Genomic DNA, 13714 nt, shown 5'->3' on the forward strand with positions numbered 1-13714 from the left:
TATAATTTCCATGTCTTCCATCGACAATGGGTGCATGATGAACGCTACCCGTACTCGGGCTTGACTCATATTATTGGGGGGGCCTTGGGTGCCGGAAAGCTGTGACATCCATTGACATGGTGATGTAAACTACGTGGAACTCCCATGATTTCGGCTCATATTATTGGGGGAACTCATGGCGACCGTCCATTAAGGCTCAACATCGATGGGTAAGGCTTGACACGTGAAGATGAACGACGTCATATTAATGGGTCCTAATCAAACGCGAGACAAAAGTTTACGTAAAGGGTTGCATGGTGATGCAATTGGAAACTACCTTTTAGGAATTGTGATTGGCTGATATTATTCGGGATCATGATTCGCTAATTGGACCTTTCGTACCTACTGAGGAAAGGAGTTTCCCGTTTTCACTAGAAGGTAGTGAAAGATGTCAAAACAGTGGGAGTAAACATTTATAAAGTAAAAGTCCATAATTTATATCTTAATAAATATTTTAAAATAATCATTAACATTTATCTGTTATACTTTTCAGTACAATTTTTGACAATGTCTTCGATTCGCAATCCGCTATCTGCAATACTCGACAAACACGTATTAACCGGATCTAACTACCTCAATTGGCTAAGAAACCTAAAAATTGTCTTGAATTCGGAAAGGATAGCATATAAACTGACTGAGTCGCCCCCTGTTGAGGCTCCGACTGACTGCACTCCTGAGGATTTGCAGACTTACAAGGAATGGTGTGACCATGACTTGAAAGCCAGGTGTTATATGCAGGCTTCTATAAATGATGAGCTGCAGAGGCGTTTTGAGGATGCAAAGAGTGCTGCTGACATTCATTTGTATCTCAAGGAGCTCTTTGGTGAGCAAACACGGCCTCTTAGGCATGCTACCGTCATGGAGCTGATCACTTTGCGCATGCGAGATGGAGCCTCGGTCCATGAGCATGGCCTGAAGTTGATTGGGCTCGTGGACAAGCTCGTTGGCATGGATCTGATGTTGCCTTCGGAGTTGACCACCGACGTGTTGCTCTTATTGCTGCCTAGCTCATTTGATCCTTTTGTGGTGAATTTCAATATGAACAAGCTTGAGCTGACCCTTGAGGAGTCGGTTAACATGCTTGTTACGTTTGAATCCACCATCAAGAAAGAAAAGTTGGTTCTTTATGTGGGTTCTTCATCTGGTACAAAGATTGATCCACATGGGAAGGGAAAGAAACGTTCTTTCCAACGTCCCAAGAAGAACGTGCCCTTGTTGAGGCAATCTCCGAATCCCGTCGTGGCAGCCACACCAGTTAAGGCTGACAAGACTAGTGATGTTTGTCATCAATGCAAGAAGCCTGGACATTGGAGGCGTAATTGCAAAGAATATCTTGCTCAGAAAAGTTCTGAAAATGGTATGTTCTACATTGATGTAAACATTTCAATTAACTCTACTTCTTGGGTATTGGATACCGGCTGTGGCTCACATCTCTCTAATGATTTGCAGGTGATGGGAAGAAGTAGGAGACTAAGGGGAGGTGAGACCTTCTTGAGGATGGGCAATGAGGCAAGAGTTGCTGCCAAGGCTGTTGAAGATGTTAACTTATTGTTGAACAATGATTTTAAGTTAATTTTTAAGAGATGTTTTATTTGTACCTGATTTGATGAAAAAATATTGTTTCCATTTCTATGTTGATAAAGATGGATATTCTTGTTTATTTAGCAAAGTTGTTTGCAATAATTACAAGAATGAATGTTTAATTGATACTGGTGAACTTGAAAACGATATCTATAACTTAAAATTGAAAGATATTTCAATAATTGTCCATTCAAAGGCAGACACCATATGAGATATGGATGGGTAAGCCTCCCAAATATTCTTATCTAAGAATATGGGGGTACCCTGCTTATGTGAAGCAGGTAGTGGGAGATAAATTGGATAGTCGATCCATTTTATGTTACTTAGTGGGATATCCAAGGAATTCAGTTGGATACTATTTCTATCATACCCAAGAAACAAAAGTGTTTGTTTCTAGGAATGCAACCTTTTTGGAAAAAGAATTTCTATTGGATAGAAAAGGAGAGATGATAGAACTCGAAGAGGTTCGAGAGACACCCACAATTATAGAACCCACACTCGAAGAGCCAAGAGAGGAGATACAAGCTAAGTGGCTTGAAGCGATGGAATCTGAGATGAATTCCATGCATTCGAACCAAGTGTGGATTCTCGTGGATCCACCTGAGGGAATTGTTCCCATAGGGTGTAAATGGATTTTCAAGAGGAAACTTGGGGCGGATGGGAATGTATTGACCTTCAAGGCGCGATTGGTGGCAAAAGAATATACTCAAAGACAAGGAGTTGACTTTGAGGAAACCTTTTATCCAGTTGCAATGTTCAAGTCCATAAGGATATTGCTAGCTATAGCTGCATGGTATGACTATGAGATATGGCAGATGGATGTTAAGACAGCCTTTCTTAATGGGGATATTAAGGAAGAAATTTACATGTCTCAACCTGAAGGGTTTACATCTGTCGGAAGTAAGCATATGATATGCAAACTTCATAGATCTATTTATTGTCTAAAGCAGGCATCTAGGAGTTGGAACTTTAGATTCGATAGTACAATCAAAAAGTTTGGTTTTACTAAGAATCCTGGGGAACCCTGTGTGTATAAGAAGGTCAATGGGAGTGCTGTGACATTTCTGGTGCTTTATGTTGATGACATTCTACTCATTGGGAATGATGTAGGGATGTTGCAATAAACTAAGATATGGTTAGCGAGTAAGTTCTCGATGCAGGACTTGGGTGAAGCATCTTTTGTATTGGGAATACAGATCTATAGAGATAGATAAAAAAGATTGCTTGGTCTCACCCAGTCCACATACATTGATACCATCGTGAAGCGGTTCTCGATGGATGAGTCCAAGAGAGGACTTCTACCAATGTGTCATGGCGTGTCCCTATCCAAGTCTATGTCTCCCAAGACTGATGCAGAGATAGCGGCGATGTCAAGCATTCCTTATGCATCTGCGATTGGTAGCATCATGTATGGGATGATATCTACACGTCCTAACGTGGCTTTTGCACTAAGTGTATTGAGTAGATATCAATCCAACACTGGTATTCCACACTGGAAAGCTGTGAAAGATATCCTCAAGTATTTGAGAAGGACCAATAAGTTGTTCTTGGTCTATGGGGGTGGAGAACTGAAATTGGAAGGCTATACCGACTCTAGCTTCCAAAGCGATATCGATGACTCGAAGTCAACCTATGGGTTCGTATTCATGCTCAATGGTGCTGCTGTCTCTTGGAAGTCTTTCAAGCAAGACAGTACTGCGGATTCCACCACTGAGGCCGAATACATTGCTGCATCAGATGCAGCAAAGGAGGCTGTTTGGATAAGGAATTTCGTCCAAGAGTTGAACGTCATTCCTAATGGAGTTGCTCCTGTCCCTGTGTTGTGTGACAACACGGGAGCTATAGCTCAAGCAAATGAGCCAAGGTCTCATCAGAAGTCCAAACATGTATTGAGAAAGTACCACATCCTCTGAGAGATTTTGGAAAGAGGAGATGTCTCGATTGACAAAGTCGGCTCCGCAGATAATGTTGCTGATCCGCTAACTAAGCCTTTACCTGGACTATTATTCGAGTAGCATCGCGAATTGATGGGTTTGAAGCATATGGGTAGTTGGCTCTAGTGCAAGTGGGAGATTGTTAGAGTAGGTGCACGTCGAGCCAAGTGTTGGCCGAGTGTTCACAATGAAACTCTACGTATAAATAATCTTTATTTTAATAATATTTGAAATTATTATTTTGGCACATCTTTATCTGTATACCCATGCTAGTTGCATAGATAAAGCCCTTGAATATACAAATAGTAGAAAGAATATGAGATGTTTATATGATGAGTATCATGAAACTCATATTTGGAATACTGTATATTCTAAACAGTTCCTAGTCGATTCAGCCGCCGCTAAGAAGAATATAGTCCACTCGAGTTCGAGACTAGTATCTGCGATGTGAGTACCATGTTTCATTGGTAGGGGACATTGTGATGTCCGAGCATGCAGATAGGTGCACCTGGTAGAGTGCACTGAACAACCCTCCATAAAGGACTTTCGAAGTGGTTCTCACTTATCGAGGGGAAACGTCCTAGTTTATGGTTACACACCATTAGTCCTTATGACCCGGGGACGACATTGAGACTCTATGTGCTAGAATTAAACTTTGACTTGTTTACCGACTCTCATGGGGTCATCAGGTGGCAAGGTTGGGTGTTCTGTCAAAACATATAGGAGTCGATGCATTGTAGTCGGGGATTCACCGCTTACCTTCGGGTATGGATATCCTATGTGTTCTCATGTGCATGTAGGTTGAAATCTCTGATCAGAGTATGGTGGTAATTATGAAAGAGGTTTCATAGATTACACCATCGATGCAACTACGACATGACACATAATATCGATTCATTGACAACTCTCGATAAACCAATGGTTGTCGAATCGGTCGGGATATATGAGTTGAAGGGACCATACTGTACGCTAACCATAATTGAATGGTTCTTGCAGGCACTATCATTTGATACCTAGGAAATCATGTAAGGATGCTGCTAGGCGTTTAACATGATTGGTTGGGTACTATCAGACTTGAGTTCTGACGTTCTTGTTATCAAGGAGTTGATAAGTAAGAATGGAGCAATTGGGGTATGCTCATATAAGGACATGTTTAGTCCGAATCACATGGTGATGTGAACCCACGACTAGTTGTATCAATGAACCATTGAGGGCCACACAAGTGCTAGCTTTCTAGATCCCGTTGAGAAGTTAAAATAGTTCAATGTGTTGAACGGATTATAAATGAGTTTATAAGCGTAAAGAAAAATAGAAAATGAGAGATGTAATTTTTAATTTATGAATGTGTTCCTAAATTAAAAGTTGCCCAAGTGAATAATGTATTTGAAAATTGTGATTTTCATAAACATTATTATGGACTAAATTAAATTAATTCAAGTGTTTAATTAATTAAACACTAGTGGGCCTAGTAGAGTCCAAATAATTAAATTAATTCAAGTGTTGAATTAATTAAATAACATTGGGCCTTGTAGAGCCCAATTGGAAATAATTATTTAACTAGTGGGCTTGAGTAAAATCAAGTAAAGTTTAATTGGGCTCAAATATCTTTGAGACAATTAAATTTAAAAAGGTCCATGGACCCTTTGTAAATGTTACAAGCCCACTAGGTTTTGCATGCTTGGGAGATGAAGAGTTGTGAATACTTTTGATTAAAAAAATTGCATGGCATGCAAAAGGTGATTTCTACTTTTTCCACAACCTAGACAACTCATTCACTCTCCCATTCACTCTCACTTGGCCGAAAATTAGCACTCACATTCTATTAAAATTTTGTTCTTCAATTGTTGAAGATTTCCTACACTTCTCAAAGAAAAATCCTCATATTTTTCTAGTGCGAAATATGAGGGGATCTACCTAGTTGGTGGTGGGCTTGATTTTGAAGGAAGGACTTAAGGACAAGGAGAGCTTGTAGATTTATCTTGCCTTTGAAGAGCCAAGTTGTTTACAACTTGGTTGGAGCCATTATCAACCTCAAGAGGTTGATAGGTACTTTCTTAACACCCTATGTATGACAAATGTGTTTTTGTATTTGCTACACCCTAGTACAAGGTGGCCGAAATTTTTCCTCTTGAAAATCAATATTTTGAACTTCCGTTGCGCTTTCGGTCACCTAAAATCGATCCTTTTCACCACTGAGGGTCACACATATATTAGATTTTGTGTTCTCGTTTAGATAGTCAAATTCAAGGTGTTGAACTTGACGATTGTAGTCTGATGAAGATCAAACATATTGCTTATAAAAAAGTTTACAAGCGGGTTGCTTGTAATGGAAGTTGTGAAAATTAACTTAATCACAAATTAAGTTTGGAGAGTGGAACTCCTTATTTTAGTGAATGAATTCTTAAAACTGGTAGCTGTCAATAATGGATTAGTGGAAATTTTAATTTTCGAAAATGTCAATTTTCATTATATGAACGAGATTTATACCATCGATACATCGTGACTGTCTGATCGTCGATCGAGGTTTTAAAGAGTTCACAATTATTAATTTAATAAATTTAAAATCTATTAATTAAATATTAATATAAGTAACGGTGACTACCAAATGCAAGATTCTCGTTAAATAATCAAGAAGAGTATAGAATAAATTAATTATTTAATAAATTGAGTGGTTGAATAAAAGTTATTTAATTTCAAGTATATATATTGTTAGAGTAGATGCCCTGCAAGCCAACGGTTGGCTAGGGAATTTATTGACTCAAGTGAAATAAACAATCTTTATTTTAATATAATTTAACTTTTTATGGTCTTATTATACTTTATCTGTATACCCATGCAAACAACATAGATAAAGTCCTTGATTATGGTTTAATACAAATGAATCGTAATTCGATGTTGAAACTCATTTGTAAACACTGCATATTCTAAATTCGTTCCTAGTCGATTCAGCCGCCTAAAACGGGGATAAAGACCGCTTGAGCTCGAGACTAGCATCTGTGATGTTGTGTACTGCGTTTTTTGGTAAGGACATAGAGATGTCCAAACATGCAGATGGGTAGTCATATGATGATTATACCGAACAACCCTCCCTCGGACTTTCCAAGTGGTTATCATTCATCGAGAGGATAAGTCCGTGGTTATGATTGTACACCATTAGTCCTTACGATCCGGGACAACACTGAGGCTCTATATGCTAGGGCTGTGCTTTGACTCGTTTACCGGCTCCAGGAGAGTCATCAGGTGGCGAGATTGGGTACAATAGCGACACATATAGGAGTTAGTGCATTGTAGTCGGGGATTCACCGCTCACCTACGGGTGTGGATATCCTGTGCGATCTGATGAAATAATAGTGTATGGAATCTCTAGCCAAAGTATGAGATGCACGTTAGAGAAGGAGTTCTCAAATAGTACACGCGATGCCACTATTATAGTTATCACATAGCTATCGAATTATTATGCAACCCTCGATGAACCAATAGTTGCAGATTCGATCGGGATATATGAGCTGAAGGGACCGTACTGTACGTTAATCATAATTAACTGGTTCTTGCAGGCACTATCAGTGATACCTAGGGGATCATGGGGCGATGCTACTAGACGCTCTTACCATGATCCGATGGGTGCAATCGGAAATGAGTTCTGACATTCTTAATCAAGGTGTTGATGAAAAGAATGGGGCTAACTAGGGTAAGCCCGAATAAGAATAAATATTATTCTGAATCACAAAGAGTTGTGAACCCACGGCTAGCTGTATCCCTGAACCATTGAGGGTCACACAAGTACTGGATCATTTGTTCCCGTTGAGAGAATAAATTCAAGGAGTTGAATTTATATAGTAAATTCAAGGAGTTGAATTTATGATAATTAAATTTTGAGAAAATAAACTCAAGGATTTGAATTTATGAGATAGTAAATTCAAGAAGTTGAATTTATGAAATTTGGAGAGAATAAATTCAAGGAGTTGAATTTATAAAATTTGAGAATTTAATTTATTAAACTCAAATGTTGGGTTTATTAAATATTAAATTTTGGAGGTGATGAAAATTCAAGTAGTTGAATTTATAATTTAAATATTAAATTCAAATGTTGAATTTATAATTGATTTAATTTATTAAACTCAAAAGTTGAGTTTATTAAATATTAAATTAAATGTATTGGGAATATGTTTAATGGGTTTGTAGGAGTACAAGTCCAACATATTAAATAATTAAAGTTATTAATGAACTTTGATTAATTAATTAAACTAGTTGGACTAGTCCAATTAATTAATCAAGCCCATTAATGTTAATTATGGAATTTAGGTTCAATAACTTGTTTTAAGGAAATAAAAAGTTGACCTAGCCTCCACTACTATTCCACAAGTGTGATAATCGAGAATCACACAAAAATCTCTCCAAAAATTCTTTTGGCAATTTTTCAAAGAAAAGAATTTTGAGTCCTCTCTCAAAATTTTGATCTCAACGTAAAAACTTCTTTCAAATATTCTAGTGCTATTTGAAAGAGAAAGAAGTCTTCTGGTCGTGGACTTGATAGAAGGAGACTTGAAGAAAGTTCGTAGGGAATTCATCAAGAGCTATCTCCGCTAACCCGCGGAATAGTTGGAGCCGTGTGAATCTGTAATGCCCGAGAATTGTAGGTTGATAAAACGAAATTATGAAATGTTGCATGGACAGAGGACCGCACCCGCACAGCAATACCTACCGCACCCGTGGTGCAAGGGCAGAAAGTTGTGTTTTGAGGGAAAAAGCCACTGCACCCGCGCTATAAAACATACCGCACCCGCGATTGATGGACAGAGAGTTGGCTATTTTTACAGTAGGGACAACGCAACCGCGGTGCCAGACAGAGCGCACCCGCGTTCGCTGTTCCTGATTTTTTGATGGGGCTGCCGAGAGCTAAGCGCACCCGCGGTGAAAAGCTACCGCACCCGCGGTGCAACGTGTTGAGTGAAAAATAAGACACTTGCCCTTGCCATGCATATATGATGTGTTGTCTCCTTCATTTCCTCACCAACTCAGCAGCAAGGACCGAGAGCATTTCAGGAAAGGTGCAAAATTCTTTCATCTTAGAAGCTATTTTGTGCAAAATCTATTCATCCGATTTTCAATCCGAGTTAAGATTTGTGTTCCTCTCATCACCAGCTTCGAAAGGATGTAAGTATGGTTTATTTTCAGCATGGTTCGAAATATATATGTGGGGAGGAATCAGATTTGATTTCTATTTGGTGTTCCCATGATTATGATGATCGTAGAATTGCAAACGAATCGAAGAACGGATATGATAGGAGATTGTTTAGATTTTCAGCATATATGTGTATGAGATTATGCAGATTTTGAGATCCTGATATATAGATTGTGATGATTATGAGTTGATGTTATGGTCCTTGTATTAGTTGATTGTTGTTTGAGTTATCGGTATCGCAAGATTACGCTGTTATGCCGTCGAATTGTATCGAGATTGATTATTGATTCATATATGGGTTGCATTGAGTGGAAGATTAATAGAATGCACATTGATTTTGCCATTTCAGATTTGTATTGGTAATTTCGAGATCGAGACTTCGACTACGACAAAGATTGTACGACAACTAAAGGTATAATTCATGTGAATTCGGGAAGATACAACTCAAATGAGATTCGATTTGAGTTTCCCAAAATCACATACTTGTTATGTTTATACTTTATATATATATATATATATATATATATATATATATATATATATGTACTGAGATAGGAGAGTCATTGGTAGATACGCCAATTTTCTAAACGTTCGGTGATATCGAAGCATAGGGGAAGATTCACTCCGATTGTAGAATTCGATACAGACAGGACCGAAGTTTAGGAATAAGATGCAACGCCACCCCGATTGGGAGAGTAGGTGGGAGACCTGTTACATCTTATTCACACCGGGATCCCTAGAATTAGATATGAATTGAGTCAAAGTTATGAGTTGAATTACATTGCTTGACTTATTCTGATTATGTTTTATAGTCTATAAGATGTATTGTTGTTGATCATCTTATTCACACCGGGATCCCAAGAATTAGATATGAATTGAGTCAAAGTTATGAGTTGAATTACATTGCTTGACTTATTCTGATTATGTTTTATAGTCTATAAGATGTATTGTTGTTGATTACATCCATAATAGTATGTTCATGGTTTATATTGTGTATATGCATGTATACATGTTTTATACTGGGATTTGTTCTCACCGGAGTTTCCGGCTGTTGTTGTGTCTGTATGTGTGCATAATGACAGGTGGGACAGGATCTGGGTCGCGACAGAGATGAGAGATCGAGATAGCGTGGAGATTACGGGCATAGAAGAAGACTACTAGTGGTTTCTTACTAGACATGTACTATGTGTGGTGTGTAGTTAGTATTGAACACTAGTTTGTATACCTTTGAAATGAAACCAGACATGTAATTAGGTTTGTTGAAATAAAAGAGAGAAAGTTATTGTGCTTGATTTATACACATTTGATTTAATGTTAAAAGCAAAATTTTGACCCACATTTTCTAGCAAATATCTAATTAATCCCAAAAAGAATTGAGTTAGAGCCCGGGTCCCCACAGAATCGTTCACCAAAGGTATAAAATTTCAACACCATATGAATGTTTATGATAAAATCATACGAGCGCCCAAAGCAAAACATATTTTGATTGTCAAAATAAATGAAAATTTTAAAACTTCCGCTGCGTTTGGGCGTGTAGAAAACCGAGATCCAACAGTGGTATCAGAGCCAAGGTTTTTTTCTAAATCGTATGGTTTTGATATTGAATAATTTATTTCTAACCACACAAGAAAATTTTTTCAGAAAATTGTAGCACCATAAAAATTATTTTTTCCAGAAATTCAAAAAAAAAATATATTTTTCGTATCTGCCCGGAACTGTTCCGGGCAGACCCGCGCGCATGGCAGCGCGCTCAGTGCGCAGCGTCGAGCGCGCGGCTGCGCGCACGGTGTGCGCATGTAGCGCGGCGAGGCGTGCGGAGTGTCCGCATGCCTTGCGCTGCCCTGCGCCGCGCGCAGCGCCGCGCAGCGTGCGGAGCGTCCGCACGCTGCGCGCGCCTTCGCGCCCTGCGCGCACAGGTGTGCCGCCACTGCCCGAAACGTTCGGGCAGCGGGGCGGGCAGAGAGGGCGGCTACCCGGGATTGTCTCGGGAAGCGTTCTGTATGATGGGCTTGAATTGTTTGGGCCTAGGGTGCAATTTTCTGATTTTTCAAATTTTTGTGTAAAATTGATATTTTTGAAAATTGGTTCAATTTTTATTTTGGAAAATTGATTTTTAGAAAATTAAAAAATTTTCTTGTAAAATAAATAATTAGAATGTGATTTTAATTATTTATGGTAAAAAGAGTTTTACAATAAATCAATTATTATTGATTTAATTGGAAATTAAATAAAGAAGTTTATTTAATTTATTAAATTCTTTAATAATTGAGGTGGTTAGTGATAAAATTATTAGATATATGATTTATCAATTAATTAAATTATTTAATTAAATTGATGTTCATATTTGATATTAAATGCATGATGGATGATCGAGAACCTTGACCAATGTGTTAGGTGTATGTTAGGATATTTTACTGTTTTATTCGGTTTTTTTTAATATTTGATATTATTAAAGTGGGCCTGGTTTATGGCCCGTTCCCACCCCCATGAGATGTATCCCTTATGTGCCATGGCTATTTAGATGTAATTATTAGAAATAGTGAGAGATCAAGACTGGAAGATGGTGGGCCCGATGAACGAGATAAAGACATGTAAAATATTGAAAGCACTTGTAATAGTTGCATTTGCATCCCTGCATTTACCTAGGTTTGGACCTGGATCCATGTATGGCTCACATGGATCTAATAGTGTTGGCGATCGATCATCCTTATTTATTGTTGAATGTCATGTTATGATAAATGAGATATATAGTAGTATGCATGTATGTATATTATTAGATAATATAGTTGCATGGATCCGGCAAACATGCAAACTCGTGGCACACGATTTTTAAATTAAAATGATGAGACAATTTTAAAATTAAAATCCCTCATTTTGAATATGATTCAAAATTTATATCAAACAGCAAAAGTAAAAATTAAAAGAGTTTAATTTTTCCTTGCCTTCCATCAACCGTGGTTGCATGTTGATCGCTACCCGCGGACAGTGTTTGGCTCATATTATTGGGGAGGCCTGTACGCCGGAAAGCTGTGACTTCCACTGGACATATGATGTGAATTGAGTGGAACTCCCATGAATTCGGCTCATATTATTGGGGGAACTCATGGCGACCGTCTACTACAATTCAATATTGATGGGTCAGTTTGACACGCGAAAATAAACGACGTCATATTATTAGGTCCTTATTAAACGTGAGGCAAAACACGCAGAGGTTGCATAGGGATGCAATTGGATTCTACCTTTTAGAAATTATAATTGGCTGATATTATTCGGGATTATAATTGGCTAATTGGACTCTATGTGCCCACTAAGGAAATACGATTTCCATTTTTCATTAGAGGGTGGTGAAAATGTCAAAATAGTGGGAGGGAAATTTATAAAATAAAATCTATATTTTATATCTTAAAATTATTTTAAAATAATCAGCAACCATTATTCTGTTTCCATATCAGTATATTTTCGATTTCGTCACGTAATCCATTTTTGTTATTAACAAGCTAACCGAATCTAATTTTCAAGACTGGTTGGGAAAAATTGTTCTAAATTCGGAGAAAATGATATACACACTAATGTCAGTCCTGCTGAACTGAAAAAGCATGCAAGATGTTAAGACCATAGTATTCAAGCTAAAGTGTGATGTGTTCGCTTCTATGTCAAATGAACTGTAGGGACAGTTTGAGGAAATTTTGAATGCTGCTGACATTCGAATGCACATGCAAGAGTTGCATGGTACATGAAACTCGTATAGTGATGAACACCATTTTAAATGCTCATGACTACATGCATGCAAGATGGGGCTCTGGCCCATGAGCGTGGTGTACATATGATTGGGCTTATTGAAAATGTGGTGGGCCTGGAATATGTGATTCCTAACAAGTTAATTGATAACATCAATTTGTTGTCTTTCTCTTCCTCATTTGACGGGGTTATGGTGAACTTCAAGTTTAATAAGATATTTGATAGCCTCGAAGAGCTAGTCAATACGCTTATAACTTATGATATCATCATAAAATAAGAAAATCGTTGTTTTTATAATGGGCCTCTCGTCGGACGAAAAATGGCCCACAAGGTAAGGGAAAGAAATGTTCTGCCCTCACAAGAAAAACAATCCCAATAAGAGGCAAACTTTGAAAGACACTTAAAAGGCCTACAAAGCCCGCTAAGTTAGAACATATTTATTTCACTGCATAAAGTCCGGACATAAGAAATTATATGTGCCAGAAATGTTCTGGAAATGATAAGTGAATGTCCAAGTAAACATGATTTCAACAACAAACAAAATAAAGTTAGATGATCCAAATCCCACACAAATATGGCACGCTAGACTAGGTCATATTTCCCAAAGAAGGATGCACAAGCTAGTGGGAGAAGGCATGTTTGACTTGTAAGACAAAAATTCTCTACCTGCTTGTAAGTCCTGTCTAAAAGAAAATATTACCAAGACTCCATTCGATGGAAACGTGGAACGTGCGCATGGTCTACTGGATTTGATCCACACAGACGTTTGTGGCCCGCTAAGTGTTAACACAAAATATGGGCATTCCTACTTCATTACCTTCACTGATGACCATTCGAGGTATGGGTTTGTTTATGTTTATGAAACACAAATCTGAAGCATTTGAAAGGTTCAAAGAATTCAGATCTGAAGTAGGAAAACAGCTAGAAAGGAGTATTAAAACACTTCGATCTGATCGAGATGTGGAATACTTGAGTGCTGAATTTTTGGGTTATCTAAAAGAGAATGAGATTCTCTCACAGTGGACTCCACCAGCAACACCACAATTGAATGGTGTTTCTGAACATCGTAAGCGAACCTTGTTGGACATGGTTCGATCCATGTTGGGATTCACTGAATTGCCTACATCGTTTTGGGGCATTGCGCTTGAAACTGCGGCAATGTTGTTGAATAATGTCTACGCTAAAGCAGTTGATAAAACACCATATGAGATATGGATGGGAAAAACTCCCAAATATTCTT

Source organism: Primulina tabacum, chromosome 11 (genome assembly GCF_025594145.1).
Source record: "Primulina tabacum isolate GXHZ01 chromosome 11, ASM2559414v2, whole genome shotgun sequence".
NCBI lineage: Eukaryota > Viridiplantae > Streptophyta > Magnoliopsida > Lamiales > Gesneriaceae > Primulina > Primulina tabacum.